General features: G+C 35.0%; 1 protein-coding gene across 1 annotated transcript in view; it reads right to left on the bottom strand.

The window, feature by feature from the left end:
* Nucleotides 1-19,088, bottom strand: part of LOC114140929 (methyltransferase N6AMT1-like) — a 53,212-nt gene that overhangs the window by 23,897 nt on the left and 10,227 nt on the right. The window lies entirely within an intron of this gene.

Below are 19,088 nucleotides of genomic sequence, written 5' to 3'. Positions count from 1 at the left end.
AAAACGGACATGCTATACTATGACGTCGAAAATGTCAAAAAACGACATGCTATACTATGACGTCGAAAATGTCAAAAAAACGACATGCTATACTATGACGTCGAAAATGTCCAAAAAACGACATGCTATACTATGACGTCGAAAATGTCCAAAAAAACGACATGCTATACTATGACGTCGAAAATGTCAAAAAAACGACATGCTATACTATGACGTCGAAAATGTCCAAAAAACGACATGCTATACTATGACGTCGAAAATGTCAAAAAACGACATGCTATAGTTTGACGTCGAAAATGTCAAAAAAACGACATGCTATACTATGACGTCGAAAATGTCAAAAAACGACATGCTATACTATGACGTCGAAAATGTCAAAAAAACGGACATGCTATACTATGACGTCGAAATGTCAAAAAAACGACATGCTATACTATGACGTCGAAAATGTCAAAAAAACGACATGCTATACTATGACGTCGAAAATGTCAAAAAAACGACACATGCTATACTATGACGTCGAAAATGTCAAAAAAACGACATGCTATACTATGACGTCGAAAATGTCAAAAAAACGACATGCTATACTATGACGTCGAAAATGTCAAAAAAACGACATGCTATACTATGACGTCGAAAATGTCAAAAAACGACATGCTATATATGACGTCGAAAATGTCAAAAAAACGACATGCTATACTATGACGTCGAAAATGTCAAAAAAACGACATGCTATACTATGACGTCGAAAATGTCAAAAAAACGACATGCTATACTATGACGTCGAAAATGTCAAAAAAACGACATGCTATACTATGACGTCGAAAATGTCCAAAAAAACGACATGCTATATAGGATGATGTTGAAAATGTCAAAAAAACGACATGCTATACTATGACGTCGAAAATGTCAAAAAAACGACATGCTATACTATGACGTCGAAAATGTAAAAAAACGACATGCTATACTATGACGTCGAAAATGTCAAAAAAACGACATGCTATACTATGACGTCGAAATGTCAAAAAAACGACATGCTATACTATGACGTCGAAAATGTCAAAAAACGACATGCTATACTATGACGTCGAAAATGTCCAAAAAACGACATGCTAACTATGACGTCGAAAATGTCAAAAAAACGACATGCTATACTATGACGTCGAAAATGTCAAAAAAACGACATGCTATACTATGACGTCGAAAATGTCAAAAAACGACATGCTATACTATGACGTCGAAAATGTCCCAAAAAAGACATGCTATACTATGACGTCGAAAATGTCCAAAAAAACGACATGCTATACTATGACGTCGAAAATGTCCAAAAAACGACATGCTATACTATGACGTCGAAAATGTCCAAAAAAACGACATGCTTATACTATACGTCGAAAATGTCAAAAACGACATGTAGCTATGACGTCGAAAAATGATCCAAAAACGACATGCTATACTCTGACGTCGAAAATGTCAAAAAAACGACATGCTATACTATGACGTCGAAAATGTCAAAAAAACGACATGCTATACTATGACGTCGAAAATGTCAAAAAAACGACATGCTATACTATGACGTCGAAAATGTCAAAAAAATGACATGACGTGACGTCGAAAATGTCCAAAAAACGACATGCTATACTATGACGTCGAAAATGTCAAAAAAACGACATGCTATACTATGACGTCGAAAATGTCAAAAAAACGACATGCTATACTATGACGTCGAAAATGTCAAAAAAACGACATGCTATACTATGACGTCGAAAATGTCAAAAAAACGACATGCTATACTATGACGTCGAAAATGTCAAAAAAACGACATGCTATACTATGACGTCGAAAATGTCAAAAAAACGACATGCTATACTATGACGTCGAAAATGTCAAAAAAACGACATGCTATACTATGACGTCGAAAATGTCAAAAAAACGACATGCTATACTATGACGTCGAAAATGTAAAAAAACGACATGCTATATTATGACGTCGAAATGTCCAATAAAAGACATGCTACTATGACGTCGAAAATGTCCAAAAAAACGACATGCTATACTATGACGTCGAAAATGTCAAAAAAACGACATGCTATACTATGACGTCGAAAATGTCAAAAAACGACATGCTATACTATGACGTCGAAAATGTCAAAAAAACGACATGCTATACTATGACGTCGAAAATGTCAAAAAAACGACATGCTATATCTATGACGTCGAAAATGTCCAAAAAACGACATGCTATACTATGACGTCGAAAATGTCCAAAAAACGACATGCTATACTATGACGTCGAAAATGTCAAAAAAACGACATTGCTATACTATGACGTCGAAATGTCAAAAAAACGACATGCTATACTATGACGTCGAAAATGTCAAAAAAACGACATGCTATACTATGACGTCGAAAATGTCAAAAACGACATGCTATACTATGACGTCGAAAATGTCAAAAAAACGACATGCTATAGCTATGACGTCGAAAATGTCAAAAAAACGACATGCTATACTATGACGTCGAAAATGTCAAAAAAACGCATGCTATATACTATGATCGAAAATGTCAAAAAAAACCATGCTATACTATGACGTCGAAAATGTCAAAAAAACGACATGCTATACTTGACGTCGAAAATGTCAAAAAAACGACATGCTATACTATGACGTCGAAATGTCAAAAAAACGACATGCTATACTATGACGTCGAAAATGTCAAAAAAACGACATGCTATACTATGACGTCGAAAATGTCAAAAAAACGACATGCTATACTATGACGTCGAAAATGTCAAAAAAACGACATGCTATACTATGACGTCGAAAATGTCAAAAAAACGACATGCTATACTATGACGTCGAAAATGTCAAAAAAACGACATGCTATACTATGACGTCGAAAATGTCCAAAAAAATGACATATGACGTCGAAAATGTCCAAAAAAACGACATGCTATATATGACGTCGAAAATGTCAAAAAAACGACATGCTATACTATGACGTCGAAAATGTAAAAAAAACGACATGCTATACTATGACGTCGAAAATGTCAAAAAAACGACATGCTATACTATGACTCGAAATGTCCAAAAAAACGACATGCTATACTATGACGTCGAAAATGTCCAAAAAACGACATGCTATACTATGACGTCGAAAATGTCCAAAAACGACATGCTATACTAAGTGACGTCGAAAATGTCCAAAAAACGACATGCTATACTATACGTCGAAAATGTCCAAAAAAAACGACATGCTATACTATGACGTCGAAAATGTCCAAAAAAACGACATGCTATTAGGACGTCGAAATGTCAAAAACGACATGCTATACTATGACGTCGAAAATGTCCAAAAAACGACATGCTATACTATGACGTCGAAAATGTCCAAAAAAACGACATGCTATACTATGACGTCGAAAATGTCCAAAAAAACGACATGCTATACTATGACGTCGAAAATGTCCAAAAAAACGACATGCTATACTATGACGTCGAAAATGTCAAAAAAACGACATGCTATATACTATGACGTCGAAAATGTCCAAAAAACGACATGCTATACTATGACGTCGAAAATGTCAAAAAAACGACATGCTATACTATGACGTCGAAATGTCAAAAAAACGACATGCTATTACTATGACGTCGAAAATGTCAAAAAAACGACATGCTATACTATGACGTCGAAAATGTCAAAAAAACGACATGCTATACTATGACGTCGAAAATGTCAAAAAACCGACATGCTATACTATGACGTCGAAAATGTCCAAAAAACGACATGCTATACTATGACGTCGAAAATGTCCAAAAAACGACATGCTATACTATGACGTCGAAAATGTCCAAAAAACGACATGCTATACTATGACGTCGAAAATGTCAAAAAACGACATGCTATACTATGACGTCGAAAATGTCAAAAAAACGACATGCTATACTATGACGTCGAAAATGTCAAAAAAACGACATGCTATAGTTTGACGTCGAAAATGTCAAAAAAACGACATGCTATACTATGACGTCGAAAATGTCAAAAAAACGACATGCTATACTATGACGTCGAAAATGTCAAAAAAACGACATGCTATATACTATGACGTCGAAAATGTCAAAAAAACGACATGCTATACTATGACGTCGAAAATGTCAAAAAAACGACATGCTATACTATGACGTCGAAAATGTCAAAAAAACGACATGCTATACTATGACGTCGAAAATGTCAAAAAAAACATGACTATGACGTCGAAAATGTCAAAAAAACGACATGCTATAGTATGACGTCGAAAATGTCAAAAAAACGACATGCTATACTATGACGTCGAAAATGTCAAAAAAACGACATGCTATACTATGACGTCGAAAATGTCAAAAAAACGACATGCTATATACTATGACGTCGAAAATGTCAAAAAACGACATGCTATACTATGACGTCGAAAATGTCAAAAAAACGACATGCTATATGACGTCGAAAATGTCAAAAACGACATGCTATACTATGACGTCGAAAATGTCAAAAAAGACATGCTATACTATGACGTCGAAAATGTCAAAAAAGACATGCTATACTATGACGTCGAAAATGTCAAAAAAAACGACATGCTATACTATGACGTCGAAAATGTCAAAAAAACGACACTGCTATACTATGACGTCAAAATGTCAAAAAAACGACATGCTATATAATGACGTCGAAAATGTCAAAAAAACGACATGCTATATACTATGACGTCGAAAAATGTTCAAAAAAACGACATGCTATACTATGACGTCGAAAATGTCAAAAAAACGACATGCTATACTATGACGTCGAAAATGTAAAAAAACGACATGCTAACTATGACGTCGAAAATGTCAAAAAACGACATTGCTATACTATGACGTCGAAAATGTCAAAAAACGACATGCTATACTACTGACGTCGAAAATGTCCAAAAAACGACATGCTATATACTATGACGTCGAAAATGTCAAAAAACGACATTGCTATACTATGACGTCGAAAATGTCCAAAAAACGACATGCTTATTACTATGACGTCGAAAATGTCAAAAAACGACATGCTATACTATGACGTCGAAAATGTCAAAAAAAGACATGCTATACTATGAGGTCGAAAATGTCCAAAAAACGACATGCTATATAGGATGACGTCGAAAATGTCAAAAAAACGACATGCTATACTATGACGTCGAAAATGTCAAAAAAACGACATGCTATACTATGACGTCGAAAATGTAAAAAAACGACATGCTATACTATGACGTCGAAAATGTCAAAAAAACGACATGCTATATAGGATGACGTCGAAAATGTCAAAAAAACGACATGCTATACTATGACGTCGAAAATGTCAAAAAAACGACATGCTATACTATGACGTCGAAAATGTCAAAAAAACGACATGCTATACTATGACGTCGAAAATGTCAAAAAAACGACATGCTATACTATGACGTCGAAAATGTCAAAAAAACGACATGCTATACTATGACGTCGAAAATGTCAAAAAAACGACATGCTATACTATGACGTCGAAAATGTCAAAAAAACGACATGCTATATATGACGTCGAAAATGTCAAAAAAACGACATGCTATACTATGACGTCGAAAATGTCAAAAAAACGACATGCTATACTATGACGTCGAAAATGCCAAAAAAATGACATGACGTCGAAAATGTCCAAAAAACGACATGCTATTTATGACGTCGAAAATGTCAAAAAAACGACATGCTATACTATGACGTCGAAAATGTCAAAAAAACGACATGCTATACTATGACGTCGAAAATGTCAAAAAAACGACATGCTATATACTATGACGTCGAAAATGTCAAAAAAACGACATGCTATACTATGACGTCGAAAATGTCAAAAAAACGACATGCTATACTATGACGTCGAAAATGTCAAAAAAACGACATGCTATACTATGACGTCGAAAATGTCAAAAAAACGACATGCTATACTATGACGTCGAAAATGTCAAAAAAACGACATGCTATACTATGACGTCGAAAATGTCAAAAAAACGACATGCTATACTATGACGTCGAAAATGTCAAAAAAACGACATGCTATACTATGACGTCGAAAAATGTAAAAAAACGACATGCTATATATGACGTCGAAAATGTCAAAAAAACGACATGCTATACTATGACGTCGAAAATGTCAAAAAAACGACATGCTATACTATGACGTCGAAAATGTCAAAAAAACGACATGCTATACTATGACGTCGAAAATGTCAAAAAAACGACATGCTATACTATGACGTCGAAAATGTCAAAAAAACGACATGCTATACTATGACGTCGAAAATGTCAAAAAAACGACATGCTATACTATGACGTCGAAAATGCCAAAAAAATGACATGACGTCGAAAATGTCCCAAAACGACATGCTATACTATGACGTCGAAAATGTCAAAAAAACGACATGCTATACTATGACGTCGAAAATGTCAAAAAAACGACATGCTATACTATGACGTCGAAAATGTCAAAAAAACGACATGCTATACTATGACGTCGAAAATGTCAAAAAAACGACATGCTATACTATGACGTCGAAAATGTCAAAAAAACGACATGCTATACTATGACGTCGAAAATGTCAAAAAAACGACATGCTATACTATGACGTCGAAAAATGTCAAAAAAATGACATGCTATACTATGACGTCGAAATGCCAAAAAAAATGACATGACGTCGAAAATGTCCCAAAACACGACATGCTATAGTTTGACGTCGAAAATGTCAAAAAAACGACATGCTATACTATGACGTCGAAAATGTCAAAAAACGACATGCTATATACTATGACGTCGAAAATGTCAAAAAACGACATGCTATACTATTTGAAGTCGAAAAATGTCAAAAAAACGACATGCTATTACTATGACGTCGAAATGTCAAAAAAACGACATGCTATACTATGAGTCGAAAATGTCCAAAAACTGACATGCTATATAGGATGACGTCGAAAAATGTCAAAAAAAAACGACAGCTATATCGGATGACGTCGAAAATTTCAAAAAAACGACATGCTATACTATGACGTCGAAAATGTCAAAAACGACCATGCTATACTATGACGTCGAAAATGTCAAAAAAACGACATGCTTATACTATGACGTCGAAAATGTCAAAAAACGACATGCTATACTATGACGTCGAAAATGTCAAAAAAACGACATGCTATACTATGACGTCGAAATGTCAAAAAAAACGACATGCTATACTATGACGTCGAAAATGTCCAAAAAAACTACATGCTATACTATGACGTCGAAAATGTCAAAAAACGACATGCTATACTATGACGTCGAAAATGTCAAAAAAACGACATGCTATACTATGACGTCGAAAATGTCAAAAAAACGACATGCTATACTATGACGTCGAAAATGTCCAAAAAACGACATGCTATACTATGACGTCGAAATGTCCAAAAAACGACATGCTATACTATGACGTCGAAAATGTCAAAAAAACGACATGCTATACTATGACGTCGAAAATGTCAAAAAAACGACATGCTATACTATGACGTCGAAAATGTCCAAAAAAACGACATGCTATACTATGACGTCGAAAATGTCAAAAAAACGACATGCTATACTATGACGTCGAAAATGTCAAAAAAAACGACATGCTATACTATGACGTCGAAAATGTCAAAAAAACGACATGCTATACTATGACGTCGAAAATGTAAAAAAACCGACATGCTATATACTATGACGTCGAAAATGTCAATAAAATGACATGCTATACTATGACGTCGAAAATGTCCAAAAAAACGACATGCTATACTATGAGGTCGAAAATGTCCAAAAAAACGACATGCTATACTATGACGTCGAAAATGTCAAAAAAACGACATGCTATACTATGACGTCGAAAGTGTCAAAAAACGACATGCTATACTATGACGTCAAATGTAAAAAAACGACATGCTATATAGCTATGACGTCGAAAATGTCAAAAAAACGACATGCTATACTATGACGTCGAAAATGTCAAAAAAACGACATGCTATACTATGACGTCGAAAATGTCCAAAAAAACGACATGCTATACTATGACGTCGAAAATGTCCAAAAAAACGACATGCTATATAGGATGACGTCGAAAATGTCAAAAAAACGACATGCTATAGTTTGACGTCGAAAATGCCAAAAAAATGACATGACGTCGAAAATGTCCCAAAACACAACATGCTATAGTTTGACGTCGAAAATGTCAAAAAACGACATGCTATACTATGACGTCGAAAATGTCAAAAAAACGCCATGCTATACTATGAGGTCGAAATGTCAAAAAAACGGACATTCTATACTATGACGTCGAAATGTCAAGGAAACGACATGCTATACTATAACGTCGAAAATGTCCAAAAAACGACATGCTATACTATGACGTCAAAGTGTCAAAAAAACGACATGCTATACTATGACGTCAAAATGTCAAAAAAAACGACATGCTATACTATGACGTCGAAAATGCCAAAAAAGAATGCATCATTGACGTCGAAAATGTCCCAAAACACGAACATGCTATAGTTTTGACGTCGAAAAATGTCAAAAAACGACAATGCTATACTATGACGTCGAAAATGTCAAAAAACCGACATTTTGACGTCGAAAATGGTCCAAAAACGACATGCTATACTATGACGTCGAAAATGTCAAAAAAACGACATGCTATACTATGACGTCGAAAATGTCAAAAAAACGACATGCTATACTATGACGTCGAAAATGTCAAAAAAACGACATGCTATACTATGACGTCGAAAATGTCAAAAAAAACATGACTATGACGTCGAAAATGTCAAAAAACGACATGCTATATATGACGTCGAAAATGTCAAAAAAACGACATGCTATACTATGACGTCGAAAATGTCAAAAAAACGACATGCTATACTATGACGTCGAAAATGTCAAAAAAACGACATGCTATACTATGACGTCGAAAATGTCAAAAAAACGACATGCTATACTATGACGTCGAAAATGTCAAAAAAACGACATGCTATACTATGACGTCGAAAATGTCAAAAAAACGACATGCTATATAGGATGACGTCGAAAATGTCAAAAAAACGACATGCTATACTATGACGTCGAAAATGTCAAAAAAACGACATGCTATACTATGACGTCGAAAATGTCAAAAAACGACATGCTAACATGACGTCGAAAATGTCAAAAACACGACATGCATAGCTACTCTGACGTCGAAAATGTCCAAAAAACGACATGCTATACTATGACGTCGAAAATGTCAAAAAACGACATGCTATACTATGACGTCGAAAATGTCAAAAAACGACATGCTATACTATGACGTCGAAAATGTCCAAAAAACGACATGCTATACTATGACGTCGAAAATGTCAAAAAAAACGACATGCTATACTATGACGTCGAAAATGTCAAAAAAACAGACATGCTATACCTATGACGTCGAAAATGTAAAAAAACGACATGCTATACTATGACGTCGAAATGTCAAAAAAACGACATGCTATACTATCGACGTCGAAATGTCAAAAAAACGACATGCTATACTATGACGTCGAAAATGTCAAAAAAAACGGACATGCTATACTTATGGACGTCGAAAATGTCAAAAAACGACATGCTATACTATGACGTCGAAAATGTCAAAAAAACGACATGCTATACTATGACGTCGAAAGTGTCAAAAAAACGACATGCTATACTATGACGTCGAAAATGTCAAAAAAACGACATGCTATAGTATGACGTCGAAAATGTCAAAAAAACGACATGCTATACTATGACGTCGAAAATGTCAAAAAAACGACATGCTATACTATGACGTCGAAAATGTCAAAACGACATGCTATACTATGACGTCGAAAATGTCAAAAAACGACATGCTATACTATGACGTCGAAAATGTCAAAAAAACGACATGCTATACTAGGATGACGTCGAAATGTCAAAAAACGACATGCTATATAGGATGACGTCAAAAATTTCAAAAAAACGACATGCTATACTATAACGTCGAAAATGTCAAAAAAACGACATTGCTATACTATGAACGTCGAAAATGTCTAAAAAAACGGACATGCTATACTATGACGTCAAAATTGTCAAAAAAAACGACATGCTATAGTATGACGTCGAAAATGTCAAAAAAACGACATGCTATACTATGACGTCGAAAATGTCAAAAAAACGACATGCTATACTATGAGGTCGAAAATGTCTACAAAACTACATGCTATATAGGATGACGTCAAAATTGTCAAAAAAAACGACATGCTATAGTATGACGTCGAAAATGTCAAAAAAACGACATGCTATACTATGACGTCGAAAATGTCAAAAAAACGACATGCTATACTATGACGTCGAAAATGCCAAAAAAATGACATGACGTCGAAAATGTCCCAAAACACGACATGCTATAGTTTGACGTCGAAAATGTCAAAAAAAACGACATGCTATACTATGACGTCGAAAATGTCAAAAAAACGACATGCTATACTATGAGGTCGAAAATGTCCAAAAAAACGACATGCTATACTATGACGTCGAAAATGTCCAAAAAAACGACATGCTATACTATAACGTCGAAAATGTAAAAAAAACGACATGCTATACTATGACGTCGAAAATGTAAAAAAAACGACATGCTATATACTATGACGTCGAAAATGTAAAAAAACGACATGCTATATACTATGACGTCGAAAATGTCAAAAAAACGACATGCTATACTATGAGGTCGAAAATGTCCAAAAAAACGACATGCTATACTATGACGTCGAAAATGTCCAAAAAAACGACATGCTATATAGGATGACGTCGAAAATGTCAAAAAAACGACATGCTATACTATGACGTCGAAAGTGTCAAAAAAACGACATGCTATACTATGACGTCAAAATTGTAAAAAAAAACGACATGCTATAGTATGACGTCGAAAATGTCAAAAAAACGACATGCTATACTATGACGTCGAAAATGTCAAAAAACGACATGCTATACTATGACGTCGAAAATGCCAAAAAAATGACATGACGTCGAAAATGTCCCAAAAACGACATGCTATAGTTTGACGTCGAAAATGTCAAAAAAACGACATGCTATACTATGACGTCGAAAATGTCAAAAAAACGACATGCTATACTATGAGGTCGAAAATGTCCAAAAAACGACATGCTATACTATGAGGTCGAAAATGTCCAAAAAACGACATGCTATACTATGACGTCGAAAATGCCAAAAAAATGACATGACGTCGAAAATGTCAAAAAAACGACATGCTATAGTTTGACGTCGAAAATGTCAAAAAAACGACATGCTATACTATGACGTCGAAAATGTCAAAAAAACGACATGCTATACTATGACGTCGAAAATGTCCAAAAAAACGACATGCTATACTATGACGTCGAAAATGTCAAAAAAACGACATGCTATATAGGATGACGTCGAAAATGTCAAAAAAACGACATGCTATATAGGATGACGTCGAAAATGTCAAAAAAACGACATGCTATACTATGACGTCGAAAATGTCAAAAAAACGACATGCTATACTATGACGTCGAAAATGTCAAAAAAACGACATGCTATACTATGACGTCGAAAATGTCAAAAAAACGACATGCTATACTATGACGTCGAAAATGTCAAAAAAACGACATGCTATACTATGACGTCGAAAATGTCAAAAAAACGACATGCTATACTATGACGTCGAAAATGTCAAAAAAACTACATGCCTATCATACTATGACGTCGAACAAATGGTCAAAAAAACGACATGCTATACTATAACGTCGAAAATGTCAAAAAAACGACATGCTATACTATGACGTCGAAAGTGTCAAAAAAACGACATGCTATACTATGACGTCAAAATTGTCAAAAAAAACGACATGCTATAGTATGACGTCGAAAATGTCAAAAAAACGACATGCTATACTATGACGTCGAAAATGTCAAAAAACGACATGCTATACTATGACGTCGAAAATGCCAAAAAAATGACATGACGTCGAAAATGTCCCAAAACACGACATGCTATAGTTTGACGTCGAAAATGTCAAAAAAACGACATGCTATACTATGACGTCGAAAATGTCAAAAAAACGACATGCTATACTATGAGGTCGAAAATGTCCAAAAAACGACATGCTATACTATGACGTCGAAAATGTCCAAAAAAACGACATGCTATACTATAACGTCGAAAATGTAAAAAAAACGACATGCTATACTATGACGTCGAAAATGTAAAAAAACGACATGCTATACTATGACGTCGAAAATGTAAAAAAACGACATGCTATACTATGACGTCGAAAATGTCAAAAAAACGACATGCTATACTATGACGTCGAAAATGTCCAAAAAAACGACATGCTATACTATGACGTCGAAAATGTCCAAAAAAACGACATGCTATATAGGATGACGTCGAAAATGTCAAAAAAACGACATGCTATACTATGACGTCGAAAATGTCAAAAAAACGACATGCTATACTATGACGTCGAAAATGTAAAAAAACGACATGCTATACTATGACGTCGAAAATGTCAAAAAAACGACATGCTATACTATGACGTCGAAAATGTCAAAAAAACGACATGCTATACTATGACGTCGAAAATGCAAAAAAAAATGACTATGACGTCGAAAATGTCAAAAAAACGACATGCTATAGTTATGACGTCGAAAATGTCAAAAAAACGACATGCTATACTATGACGTCGAAAATGTCAAAAAAAACGACATGCTATACTATGAGGTCGAAAATGTCCCACAAAACGACACATGCTATACTATGACGTCGAAAATGTCCAAAAAACGACATGCTATATAGGATGACGTCGAAAATGTCAAAAAAACGACATGCTATATAGGATGACGTCAAAAATTTCAAAAAAACGACATGCTATACTATAACGTCGAAAATGTCAAAAAAACGACATGCTATACTATAACGTCGAAATTGTCAAAAAAAACGACATGCTATAGTATGACGTCGAAAATGTCAAAAAAACGACATGCTATACTATGACGTCGAAAATGTCAAAAAAACGACATGCTATACTATGAGGTCGAAAATGTCTACAAAACTACATGCTATATAGGATGACGTCAAAAATTTCAAAAAAACGACATGCTATACTATAACGTCGAAAATGTCAAAAAAACGACATGCTATACTATGACGTCGAAAGTGTCAAAAAAACGACATGCTATACTATGACGTCAAAATTGTCAAAAAAAACGACATGCTATAGTATGACGTCGAAAATGTCAAAAAAACGACATGCTATACTATGACGTCGAAAATGTCAAAAAAACGACATGCTATACTATGACGTAGAAAATGCCAAAAAAATGACATGACGTCGAAAATGTCCCAAAACACGACATGCTATAGTTTGACGTCGAAAATGTCAAAAAAACGACATGCTATACTATGACGTCGAAAATGTCAAAAAAACGACATGCTATACTATGAGGTCGAAAATGTCCAAAAAAAACGACATGCTATACTATGACGTCGAAATGTCCAAAACAAACGACACGCTATATCCTATGACGTCGAAAATGTCAAAAAAACGACATGCGATTACTATGACGTCGAAAAATGTCAAAACAAACGACATGCTATATAGGATGACGTCGAAAATGTCAAAAAAAAACGACATGCTATACTATGACGTCGAAAATGTCAAAAAAACGACATGCTATACTATGACGTCGAAAATGTCAAAAAAACGACATGCTACTGACGTCGAAAATGTCAAAAAAAACGACATTGCTATACTATGACGTCGAAAATGTCAAAAAAACGACATGCTATACTATGACGTCGAAAATGTCAAAAAAACGACATGCTATACTATGAGTCGAAAATGTCAAAAAAAGCATGCTACTATGACGTCGAAAATGTCCCAAAAAAAACATGCTACTATGCCTTCGTAAATGTCCCAAAAAAAAGCTATTGACGTCGAAAATGTCAAAAAAAACGAACATGCTATACTATTGACGTCGAAAATGCCAAAACAAATGACATGACGTCGAAAATGTCCCAAAACACGACATGCTATAGTTGACGTCGAAAATGTCAAAAAACGACATGCTTATACTTATGACGTCGAAAATGTCAAAAAAACGACATGCTATACTATGAGGTCGAAAATGTCCCACAAAACGACATGCTTATACTATGAGGTCGAAAATGTCCAAAAAAACGAACATGCTATCTATGACGTCGAAAATGTCCAAAAAAACGACATGCTATACTATGAGGTCGAAAATGTCCAAAAAAACGACATGCTATACTATGAGGTCGAAAATGTCAAAAAAACGACATGCTATACTATGACGTCGAAAATGTCAAAAAAACGACATGCTATACTATGACGTTGAAAATGTCAAAAAAACGACATGCTATACTATAACGTTGAAAATGTCAAAAAAAACGACATGCTATACTATGACGTCGAAAATGTCAAAAAAAACTACATGCTATATAGGATGACGTCGAAAATGTCAAAAAAATGACATGCTATACTATGAGGTTGAAAATGTCAAAAAAACGACATGCTATACTATGACGTCGAAAATGTCAAAAAAACGACATGCTATACTATGACGTCGAAAATGTCAAAAAAACGACATGCTATATACTGTGACGTCGAAAATTTCAAAAAAACGACATGCTATACTATGACGTCGAAAATGTCAAAAAACGACATGCTATACTATGACGTCGAAAATGTCAAAAAAATGACATGCTATACTATGACGTCGAAAATGTCAAAAAAACGACATGCTATACTATGACGTCGAAAATGCCAAAAAAATGACATGACGTCGAAAATGTCCCAAAACACGACATGCTATAGTTTGACGTCGAAAATGTCAAAAAAACGACATGCTATACTATGAGGTCGAAAATGTCCCACAAAACGACATGCTATACTATGAGGTCGAAAATGTCCAAAAAAACGACATGCTATTCTATGACGTCGAAAATGTCCAAAAAAACGACATGCTATACTATGAGGTCGAAAATGTCCAAAAAAACGACATGCTATACTATGAGGTCGAAAATGTCAAAAAAACGACATGCTATACTATGACGTCGAAAATGTCAAAAAAACGACATGCTATACTATGACGTTGAAAATGTCAAAAAAACGACATGCTATACTATAACGTTGAAAATGTCAAAAAAACGACATGCTATACTATGACGTCGAAAATGTCAAAAAAAACTACATGCTATATAGGATGACGTCGAAAATGTCAAAAAAATGACATGCTATACTATGAGGTTGAAAATGTCAAAAAAACGACATGCTAAGTAGACAACCTAAGTAGAGGGAGAGTCCCAGGGTCACTCCCTCAACCTAAGTAGAGGGAGAGTTTAAAACCATGCAGGTCTTGAACTAAGAACCATCAGGACCAAAGCACAGTCTTTATCCAGTGTGCTATTCAAGCACCTGGCAACCTAGACGCTCAAACTTCTACAAATACCACAAATGTGATTCACTGTCATCCTTTGATTTTATTTCTGGCTGAAATGCTTTTATGGCGATTAACAGCAAGTAAAAAGGTTTTGTATTTTTTTGTATAGTTTCACTACACATTGACTTTTTTTTCATCCTGGGTTGTAGAAAAAGATACTAGACTCTTTATGAGGACATTAGTTACAATGCAAATAACACCCAATTTTTACAACAAATGCTTAATGTCACTGACCCACCCGTTACATCTTCATCTCTCCTGAAAATATTTTCCACAATGTTGGGAGTGCAAATTTGAGCATTTCTAATGAAAACATGACTTTTTGTTTGTCCTGTTTACAAAAAAGTTGGGAGAACTCCAACTTTTAAAGGTCAGAAACAGGACTTGAACCTAGTATTTTTAGGTACTAAGCACATATGTAATCCACTGCGCTATCCAAGTTAGGATAGTTTTGTTCATTAAGTTGCTTTCCACTGGAAAAATGTAAAGTTCTATCCCTGGCTGAAGTATGCTCATACTGCACCATTCCTAAACAACAAATTACCTTTTGTTTTCCCACTTACGTTCACAAAAAGTGGGGAGCATTTGTGTGTACATGTGCTTAAACATTTAAGTTGTAACTATGGTTGAGCACTTATCTTGGAGAAAAGAGTCACTGCTCATTAATACCTTAAGTAGCAAATTTGACAACCACTGCTATTCTGGTACTTACCACACTCAAAGCAGTCAATGTAATTGCTAAAAAAGACTTGATATTATTATCACAGCAAAGTTGAGAGGCACCATGCTATTCTGCAGTTCATTTTGACATGTATGGCCTGGTTTCTTGGTGACTTAATTTAGATATTAACACATACGCATGCTCAGAGTTAGAACAAAACATGCACAGGGTTGTGGGTTGTGTACATATTATGGTTAGCACAAACCTTAGGTTTTTCAACATGAGAAAACATTAAAAAATATTCTATATGGCAAACGTCTGTGACATTGATTTGTAGATAGATTATTGATGTTGGTAGCGGATCCATCAGCGACATGATGAAGGGCTCCAGCATTGGGTAAGTCGATGGATGGATGCAGCATCTTCAATTCTATGAAACGTCATCGTAAAAAGAAGGTTGGTAAAGCTATATTTGGGTATGATCCCCTGCACCAAAAAAAAAAAACAAGCATTGATTACATACATACATAGAATCAAACTTAACTGAAGAGCGCAGCAGTTTTTTTCTTTGGTGTGAAACAATTAGAAATATTCTCAAACAGCTTTAGTTTTTGTCTTTGGAGAGACAAAACCCGCCAGGCACAGGCATCACCTTATTCTCTCAAGCTGCAGTGTTGGCACCCGAGTTCCCATCCCGCCTGCAGCCATGTGACATAAAATATGCTACAGACTCTGATTTTAGCAGTATATTGCTAGTGGCCTGTTTTACATTGCTTGTTCTGCTTACAAAAAGAAGAAATTTATGTTTTTGTTTGATCAGAAAGGACCAACTCATTTCGTTATTTCCATCTGATCAGTGCAATGTTCAGATAGCTCCAATTGCACTGTGATATGGCAGCATCTGCAACACAAAAAGTACATTAATCATTTCAGTTCTATCACAGATACATTTCAATTGATCTTAGTTAAACAATACAGCAAGGTTAATTTGGCAGATGCTATTGAGTTATTGATTTTTATCATTCACTCCTCCTGGATGAGCACGTAGCAACAGCAGGAAACCGCTCGCATTGAGTTGTTGACTTTAAAGTGGTCCGTCATGCAAGTGGTGACAGTGGAATGGAAAAACTCTCCTTAAACTGGAAGACACCTCCAGCAGAACCCGGCTCAATACAAGCGATGACGACCGACTGGGGATTGGAGCAGATACACACACACCCGAAAAAACAAACAAACAAAAAAAGTAGAACTGATGTTGGATTATTTTTGATGTTCATAAAAAGTTAAGAGCAGAATATGAAGAAGGATTTGCTGATGACAGCATTATCTCAACCAATGTCCTCTTCCAGTACGGCCCCACAGCCGAAACTGAATGCCTCATCAGGTGCAGCTTCTGTGGAGAGAAAAATAAATGAACGAAAACAAAAAAAAAGTTAGTTCAATTAACAGCAAATATCTTTTTGTGGTTCTCCTTCTCCTAATAACATGAAGGGGAGAAAAAGACTGAAAACCCAGATTAATGTGCTCTATTCTGAACAACACATATTACAATTTTCAAAGCCAAGCAGAAAAATAGGACGCAACTTAGAAATATTGCTGGCGCCAAACAGCCACACAGTTGACTGGGTAAGGCTATGATTAAAGGCAACAGTAGAGTTGCCAGAGACCTGGCACATTACAGTTAAGATCTTCAATAAACTGTCCACTACATACATTGCAAATACCACCATAATAATTTGTTCTATCCTCCAAATGCTTAAGAAAAAAAAAGAGTCGCACCAATTCTGTCGACGTTAAAGGAAAATCCAACAACACCTTATTGTTCACTTGAAAGACTTGGGTTTTTTTTCTTTACAGTTCAGACTGTGGAGTCTTTTGTAAGTGATACAAAGGCAATAAAGGAATCTGTGCATCGCGAGTGGTTGAAAATGAGATCAAGAAGCTACACAGGAATGTGAACAAAGCAGGCGCTGAGCACTCGTCAGCCTTAACATCCATTTGATCAAAGCTTCGCCATTTAATAGAAAAAAATAACTTTGATGCTGTTACAACACCTGAGCAACTAATCAATCACTTTGACAGTGATCACTGGGCTTCATTCTAGGCCTTTGCACTTTCCTCAGATGTGCAAAATCTTTTTTTATTCTTTTAATACAAGTAGAAAAAAATTGTCTTAAGCAGAAAATGTTGTGGGGGAGGCGCGGTAAATTCTGTTGTTATCGACAGCAGGAGGGCCTGGATGGGAGGCAAATGTGGACGCTTACATTTTATAGAAGCATGCAGCTCACTGCTACGTCGTAAACGGAGAAAGAAACAACATTTGACAAGTCCTAACTAAAAAAAAAAAAGACATCCTGAGTATTTGTTCTTTAACAGATGAAACATGTACTTTAAAAAAAATTACACACCGGAGTATCTCAAATAGAATTGTTGGTAATTTATTCCTGAAAAAAGTGGTTTAAGTAGCAAAACAATTTATAAAAAACAAAGTTTTTTATTTTAATAAAAAATAAATCAATATATAACTTTTTCCTTTCTGTCCTTTTTTATTTATACTAAGGCAGAGCAGGGACATAGCATGTTGCTTTGTAAAAGCATCTCTAAATCATTAAAGATTTTCTCTTCTTTTTAATACTTCAATATTTCATATCTAACAGATTTTATTTGACAAATACAACCTGAGTAAACACAGCAATTTTCAAACTGTTTCACTTTTTGTTGCAGAAAAAGTGAAATTTCTTCTTTTGTTAAATCATAATTAGCCACAATTTTTGAAAAGCTGAGTTTATCAACATATTCTTCTACAACTATTCTTTCTGTGCGTCTTGCCTGTCAAATCTAAAGCAGCACACTGTAGATT

Source organism: Xiphophorus couchianus, chromosome 24 (assembly GCF_001444195.1).
Source record: "Xiphophorus couchianus chromosome 24, X_couchianus-1.0, whole genome shotgun sequence".
Classification (NCBI taxonomy): domain Eukaryota; kingdom Metazoa; phylum Chordata; class Actinopteri; order Cyprinodontiformes; family Poeciliidae; genus Xiphophorus; species Xiphophorus couchianus.
This window is presented reverse-complemented; position numbering and strand designations above follow the sequence as displayed.